Source organism: Carassius auratus, unplaced genomic scaffold (genome assembly GCF_003368295.1).
Source record: "Carassius auratus strain Wakin unplaced genomic scaffold, ASM336829v1 scaf_tig00215739, whole genome shotgun sequence".
Classification (NCBI taxonomy): Eukaryota; Metazoa; Chordata; class Actinopteri; order Cypriniformes; family Cyprinidae; genus Carassius; species Carassius auratus.
This window is the reverse complement of record NW_020528218.1, coordinates 113,354-122,009: the sequence shown is the minus strand read 5'-3', so window position 1 is coordinate 122,009 and position 8,656 is coordinate 113,354. Positions and strand designations below refer to the sequence as shown.

Below are 8,656 nucleotides of genomic sequence, written 5' to 3'. Positions count from 1 at the left end.
TTGACCAAGATGGCGCGCGAACACATCGCGAGGCTCAGCGTCTCTCCAGTTTTTGCAATTTTGCAGTTTTTTCCTGCTCATCTCGGGTCTGTTCGTACTGAACAGCTTTGCTTTAACATCATACACCCGACAGGAGCTTTTGGATATCGGTGAGGACTTTACCAGCAGTTTTATCACCAATCTTCGACTCATCCCTGAGATCGCTAGAAACACCCGAGGCTTCGCACTCTACCCGGCCGGGCGGAAGTGCTCGCAGGTGGCGTCGAGATCGTAAACAAAGGCGGGGAAGCGCGGAGGTCTAAGAGCTAAGCTAAAGCTAACACCGTTCCGGCTCTCTTTATCCAGCATTTTCCTCGCTAATGTGCGGTCACTGGGTGAACAAAATGGATGAGTTACAACTCCGCATCACCCACAGTAAGAGACTTCTGGACTGCAATGTCATGGTTTTCACAGAACATGGCTACACAGCGACGTACCAACAATGCTACTGAGCTAGCCGGACGCTACACGCTCTGGGCAGATAGAACAGCAGATGACTCCGGCAAGACAAGAGGTGGTGGATTGTGCATTTATGTCAACAAAGCTTGGTGTACGAACACTGTCATTGTTGGGAGACACTGCTCAGCTAACCTAGAGTTTCTCATGGTTAAATGTAGACCTTTTTATCTGCCACGGGAGTTCACTTCCACCATAATAAACCGCAGTCTATATTCCACCGGATGCTAATGCCAAGCTTGCTGTTGAACGAACTTCATGCAGCCATTAGTAAACAACAGACTGCTCACCCTGAGGCTGCTTTTATTGTCGCGGGTGATTTTAATCACTGCAAATTAAAAACAGTACTCCCCAAATTTCACCAGCATGTTTCCTGCCACACCAGAGGAGACAAAACTTTGGATAATGTTTATACAAACATTAATGGAGCTTACATGGCAAGCCCCTTCCCCCACCTCGGGACAGTCTGATCACCTTTCTTTGTTTCTCACCCCTAAGTATTCACCCTCTCATCAACCTTGTGAAGCCATCAGTGAGGACCATCAAGTGTGGCCAACTGGAGCAGACTCTTTACTTCAAGACCGGTTTCAAACACACTGACTGGAGTATGTTTGCTTTACAGGCTGCCTGTGGCTCTCACACAGACATTGATATCTACACCTCCTCTGTACTGGATCACATTCAACTCCACCATTGACAGTGTAACGATAGAAAACAGATAACAACATACCCTAATCAGAAGCCATGGATGAACAAGGAGGTGCGACTTCTGCTGAAAGCCCGCAACACCGCCTTCAGGTCAGACGACACTCAGGCCTACAGTAAATCCAGGGCTAACCTGAAAAGGGGCATCAAAAAGGCCAAGTACTGCTACAAGCTGAAGGTAGAGGAACACTTTTCCAACTCTGACCCCCGATGCATGTGGCAGGGCATCCAGATCATCAGTGACTACAAGTCTAGCAACTCCACTCCAACGGTCACGGACGTCTCCTTCCTTAACGAGCTAAATGACATTTATGCTCGCTTCAACAGCGACAGCAAGGAGACGGCCACCAAAATCTCAGCCTCTTCAGACCACCAACCTCTCAAACTCACCTCCACAGATGTCCACACTGCACTGAGCCGGATCAACGCACGCAAGGCTGCTGGCCCTGATGGCATTCCTGGACGTGTGCTTAAGGCATGTGCAGAGCAGCTTGCAGGGGTCTTAACTGACATTTTCAACCTGTCCCTCATCCAAGCAACTGTGCCTACATGTTTTAAGTCCACATCCCATTGTGCCAGTACCGAACACTCCTCCCCAACGTGCCTCAATGACTATCGCCCCGTAGCACTCACCCCCATCACTATGAAGTGCTTCGAGCGACTGGTCCTAGCACACCTCAAAGACTGCCTCCCACCCACACTGGACCCACACCAATTTGCCTACCACAGAAATAGGAGCACAGAGGATGCAGTATGCACAGTGCTGCACTTTGCACTCACACACCTGGACCATAACAACACGTATGTTAGGATGTTGTTTGTTGACTTCAGTTCAGCATTTAACACCGTCATTCCCTCCAAGCTGACCACAAAACTTGGAGACCTGGACATTAACACCTCCCTCTGCAACTGGATTATGGACTTTCTGACCAACAGGCCTCAGCATGTTCGGTCAGGCCACAACCACTCCACCACCATCACACTTAACACTGGCGTACCACAGGGCTGTGTGCTGAGCCCATTCCTCTACTCCTTTTACACCCACGACTGCAAGCCTGTGCATGGATCCAACTCATTAAGTTTGCAGATGACACCAAGGTGATTGGCCTCATCAGTGACAACGATGAGACTGCCTACAGGGAAGAGATACAGCACCTGGCCACATGGTGCGCTGACAATAACCTGCTCTTTAACACCAAAAAGACCAAGGAGCTCATTGTGGACTTCAGGAAGAAGAATGGAAGCACTCATGACCCCATCCACATTAACGGGCTGGCTGTTGAACGTGTCTCCAGCTTCAAGTTCCTGGGAACCACCATCTCGGAGGAACTGTCCTGGGCCACAAACACCTCCAGCCTGGTCAAGAAGGCTCACCAGCGCCTTTTCTTCCTCAGGGACACTGAAGAAGAACCAGCTGTCTTCATCCATCCTGGTGAACTTTTACCGGTGTGCGATCGAGAGCATCCTGACCAGTTGCATCACAGTCTGGTATGGGAACTGCTTCAGTGGCTGACCGCAAGGCACTGCAGAGGGTGGTGAAAACTGCCCAACGAATCACAGGGACACCACTTCCTGCTCTTGAGGACATCCAGAGGAAACGCTGTCTACGTCGAGCTCGCAGCATTCTCAAGGACTCCTCTCACCCTGACCACAAACTGTTTAACCTCCTCCCCTCCAGGAGGCGTTTCAGGAGCCTCCGGACAAGGACCACAAGATTCAGGAACAGCTTTTTCCCTAAAGCTGTCTCCTTGCTGAACTCTGCCCTCTGACACCCCTCAACATCCCCCACACCACACATAGACTCCTCCCCCTCTTCAACACTCGGATTTATTTATTTACTCACAACAAGCAAAAAGTAACTTGTTATTACTTGCACTACTGCCTGTTCATCCAGGAACACTGTATAATCCATTTGCACATTGAAATATTTTTCTACGCATGTCCTTTGGGGGAAGTCGTGGCCTAATGGTTAGAGAGTCGGACTCCCAATCGAAGGGTTGTGAGTTCTAGTCTCGGGCCGGACGGAATTGTGGGTGGGGGTAGTGCATGAACAGCTTTCTCTCCACCTTCAATACCACGACTTAGGTGCCCTTGAGCAAGGGCATCGAACCCCCAACTGCTCCCCGGGCGCCGCAGCATAAATGGCTGCCCACTGCTCCGGGTGTGTGCTCACAGTGTGTGTGTGTGTTCACTGCTCTGTGTGTGTGCATTTCGGATGGGTTAAATGCAGAGCACAAATTCTGAGTATGGGTCACCATACTTGGCTGAATGTCACTTCACTTTTTTTTTTTTTTTCACTTTTTTCTATGCACTTTACTGTCCATTGCAATACTGTAAATTATGTTCATAGTTCTGCCAATAGTGTACTTTACATAGCCCATCTGTATAGTATGTTCATAGTACACCTATCTGTATATCGAGCTTATAGTATTTAATATCTGTAAATTATGTCCATAATGCCTACCTGTATAGTAATTGTACATATTATAGACCTTTATTCTGTACTTACTGCTTATTGCACTTCTGGTTAGATGCTAACTGCATTTTGTTGCCTTGTACCTACATGTGCAGTGACAATAAAGTTGAATCTAATCTAATCTAATGAATTAGTCTTAATATAAAGCATTTCACACTACTTTTCCTGACACACAGAGCAGTGACAGAGTGATCATCAGATGTCTGATAGTTTTTTTTTATTTTTGTTACAACTGTGTTGTATAGTTGTGAAACTATCCATATTTCCACAGAATGACTTCTCTTCTATATGTAATTTTTTTTAAAGACATTTCCTGGTTCCTTTTTACTGTTATTTAAAAAAATCACTACAACAAAAAAGTTCAAACTATCCAAAATCCATTCACAATTTAAGTTCCTCAATGTTTTGGCATCATGTACACCAAGTTTGGTGTGCATAGTGTAATTCTCCTCTGAGGAGTATGCATTAATTCACAGTTATATTCCAAACATCCATATTCAAATCAAAATGGCTTACTTCCTGTTGGTCATAGCTTATGACTCTGAATTAGAAAGTTGTCTGTCTTGATAATAACAATTTGTGTATCGAGTTTGGTGTCTGTAGCTAAAACTACCCCCCCCCCCACACTTTTGACAAAAGGTGGCCCCTATGGAATGACTCTTCCCCGCCCTTTAATAAGCTTTTGCCATGGTCTACCTATCATTATTACTGATATGTGTTTTAAGTTTCATTTAATTCTGAACATGTTATCTGCTTCAAAATCACCAGAACCGAATATTCAAGTTTGAAGCGTTGCCATGGCAAAAACTATATTAGATATCAATAATCCCCTTTACAGATTTTCATCGGCCATGTTTTGTCATTATTCTGATGAAGTTTGAAGTAAATTGAGTAAACTTTTTAATAATATTAGGGCCCCTAAAAGCCTTCGAAACCTTGGGAAAATTTTTTAAGGTATAATAATAACAAATAATCCTAAGGAGAACAATTGGTGGCTCTCGTCCTCCAGGCTTGAGCCCTAATAATCCTAGGGAAACAAGAGGGCTCTTCGCCCCTTCGGGCTTGAGCCCTAATAAACGGAGGTAATCCAACAGGGTCTTCGCACCATCAATTCAGAAACCGCTGGACTCATTGCGGTAATGAGAATTTCAACAGAAAATGGAATAAAATGCAAAAATAATTAATTTCTATGTTGAAATTACTCTTGTGTAAGGTAGAGAACCGTATTTTTTTTATGTTTTATATATTACTAAATTGCATGTTTAATATTTAAAATAATTAGTGCCATGGCATTTCAACAGGTTCGTGAGATTGACCCAATCTGTGATTATTCGAATTCAGTTAGATTGTATTTGTCTCGAAGTGTTCAATGTTGTGTGTGTGTGTATGTGTGAATCAAGCCAGTGACTAACTTATATTCATTTAAATTGTTAAATTAAAGATAGTGATCAAAGAACAAACTTTGTTTGCTGGAGCTGTCATTGTGTATTGTTTCTCTACAAAGTGATATCACCATCTATTGACCTGTCAGCATAATGCAATGTTTTTAGTTATTTTCATTGCACTGTGTTAACAAAGGACAGTTTTGACATTGTTTTCATCTGTACACAAATATTTTATTCTCTTATTTTTCAAATTTACCATTTGATTTTCATTCTTTTTTTTATAGCCTGATGAAAATGAAAGAAGAAAGGCAAGATCTGAATGAGCTGGAGGAGAAATATCGGGATCAGAAAGATCAGGATGTCAATGGAGAAAAATCTGTGAGTTCCAGCCTTAAAACAACACAAGTCAAGAGGCCTTTCAGCTGCTCTCAGTGTGGAAAGAGTTTCAGAAGTAACAAAATTCTTAAGAGGCACATGTTAATTCATTCTGAAATAAAGCCATTCAGCTACGCTCAGTGTGGAAAGAGTTTCGCATGTTACAGAAATCTTAAGGATCACATGTTAATTCATGCTGGGATAAAGCCTTTCAGCTGCTCTCAGTGTGAAAAGAGTTTTAAAAATAAAGCAGGCTTAAAGTATCACATGCTAATTCATGCTGGGATAAAGTCTTTCAGCTGCTCTCAGTGTGAAAAGAGTTTTACAAATAAATCAAACTTAAAGAGTCACATGTTAGTTCATGCTGAAATAAAGCCTTTCAGCTGCTCTCAGTGTGGAAAGAGTTATAAACAAAAAAAAAAGCTTAAAGAGGCACATGTTAATTCATACTGGAATAAAGCCTTTCAGCTACGCTCAGTGTGGAAAGAGTTTTATACGGAAAACAAGCTTAAAGAATCACATGTTAATTCATGCTGAGGTAAAGCCTTTTAGCTGCTCTCAGTGTGGAAAGAGATTTACACACAAAGCAAAGCTTGAACAACACATGTTAGTTCATGCTGGAATAAAGCCTTTCAGCTGCTCTCAGTGTGGAAAGAGTTTCACATATAAAGCAGGCTTAAAGTATCACATGTTAGTTCATACTGGAATAAAGCCTTTCAGCTGCTCTCAGTGTGGAAAGAGTTTTACATATAAAACAATCTTAAAGAGTCACATGTTAGTTCATACTGGGATAAAGACTTTCAGCTGCTTTCAGTGTGGAAAGAGTTTTACATATAAAACAAGCTTAACTAGTCACATGTTAGTTCATACTGGAATAAAGCCTTTCAGCTGCTCTCAGTGTGGAAAGAGTTTTACAAGGAAAGAAACCTTAAAGAGTCACATGTTAATTTCATGCTGGGATAAAGCCTTTCGGCTGCTCTCAGTGTGGAAACAGATTTACACAGAAGTCAGCGCTTGAACAACACATGTCAGTTCATACTGTAATAAAGTCTTTCATCTGTTCTCAGTGTGGAAAAACTTTCACGTGTAACAGAAATCTTAAGGATCACATGTCAGTTCATACTGTAATAAAGCCTTTCAGCTGCTCTCAGTGTGGAAAGAGTTTTACAAGGAAAGAAGGCTTAAAGAATCACATGATAAGTCATACTGGAATAAAGCCTTTCAGCTGCTCTCAGTGTGGAAAGAGTTTTACAAGGAAAGTAGGCTTAAAGAATCACATGATAAGTCATACTGGAATAAAGCCTTTCAGCTGCTCTCAGTGTGGAAAGAGTTTTACACTGAAAGTAGGCTTAAAGAATCACATGTTAATTCATGCTGGGATAAAGCCTTTCAGCTGCTCTCAGTGTGGAAAGAGTTTCATACATAAAGGAATGCTTGAAAAGCACATGTTAATTCATGCTGGAATAAAGTCTTTCATCTGCGCTCAATATTGAAATACTTTAACACAGTAAGGACAACTTAATATTCATTTGGTAACACACTTCATAAAATCCTTTCTGCTGCTGTCAGTGTGGAAACACTTTCACGTTTAAATCAAGGCTTAAGAGGCACATGTTCATTCATACGGGGTAAAAGTCTTTCACTTGCTCTCAGTTTGGAAAAACCTTTACACAGAAAGGACATGGCGAGGTTCATTTGGTAACCCACTCTTCATAAAAGCCTTTCACCTTGGGGAGTTAAAGTAAATTACTGTTTTTCTGAATGACTTTAATCAACTGGATCACCTCAAGCATGTGTCCTCTCCCCCTTTATTATTTATCTTGTACATAAAGACTGTAAGAGTAGTTAATAGGCATTCTGTAATGTACACAATTCTGTAATCATTAGCTTAATGAGTGAGGAGGACTCCATAATTTGCCCTACGGTTTATGATTTTATTATGTGGTGTCAGAATGTTTTCTTAAAACTTAAAGGCACAATATGTAATTTTCACTGATGGAGGGCATGTATTCAAAATAAGCTGTCTAAGTGCAACAAAACCAATGAACAAGTGTGACAAACGTACAGCTTGAAAGCAGCGGAGCTTTAATTATTCCAGAGTTGATCGCTTCAGCTGCTTCCAGTCGTGCGTATGAGAGGTAAATCAGTACTGTTTTATCATACTAGATATATTTGGAAGTCCTCCACAACATTAAAACGTCTTTGGTGGTTCCATGTTTTCTACAAAATAAAATCGGAAATTGAGTGGTTATGAATTAATTGGCAGGTGACACAGTGACACAATGGCCACTGTCTGTGTTAACTAGTTGTAAACATTCTTCGAAACATTTGGCATAATGTAAGTACACAAGTCAGCAATTATGTAACACTTCTAGTGGTTTTTGGATATTGTAATAAAATAATCTTACATATTGTGCATTTACTGTTTATAAAACTAAGGAGATGACTATTGATTTTAACTCTTGGGTGAAATCTATTTAGTATAAGCAAGCATTAATGGAGTAGGTATTGAGAGTGTTAAACAGTACAAGTATTTGGGCACTGTGTTGGATAACACATTGTAATTTTCTTCCAATACTGAGGTTTTGTGCAAGAGGGGGCAGCAAAGATTGTATTGCTTGCGGAAACTAAGGTTATTTAATGTGGACAAAACATTGATGTGCATGTTCTACAGATCCTATATTGAGTTACTGTTATCTTTTTCACTGTTGTGCTGGTTTAGGTCTCTAAAAGGGAAAAACATGAATCGTCTTGATTGTAAACCGGGGAAGTAAAATAACTTTCATTTATCGCCTCAGTTGTAAAGTTTTTAATTTTTAGGTAAAAACTTTTTAGGAAGGAAATGTATTGGGTTTTTGTTGTTTATGTGAAATATTTGATTGCTACAACCAAATTGCCTTTGGGAAATAAATAAAAATGAATTGAACTGAACCTGCTCTCAGTGTGGAAAGTGTTTTGTGTGTAAAGGATACCTTGAGACTAGAGATTTTAAAGGGGTCATCGGAAGCCCATTTTCCACAAGTTGATATGACTATTTAGGGTCTTAATAAAAAAAGTCAATAATTTACTTCAGTTAAAATTTCTTAATTGTAATTTAACCTGTAAGCCTGCACCCCGACGTGGGCATCCTCAACACCCCTCAACTCACACGTGTCAGTGTTTACGAATAGATTAAATGAAACGGGACAAAGTTAATCTTGACCAAATATATATCGTTATA

At 41.2% G+C, this 8,656-nt stretch overlaps 1 pseudogene; it reads left to right on the top strand.

Annotated features, from left to right (window-relative positions):
• The first annotated feature begins 1,251 nt into the window (after nucleotides 1-1,251).
• Nucleotides 1,252-6,592, top strand: LOC113095469 (gastrula zinc finger protein XlCGF8.2DB-like; annotated as a pseudogene).
• The last annotated feature ends 2,064 nt before the right edge of the window (nucleotides 6,593-8,656 follow it).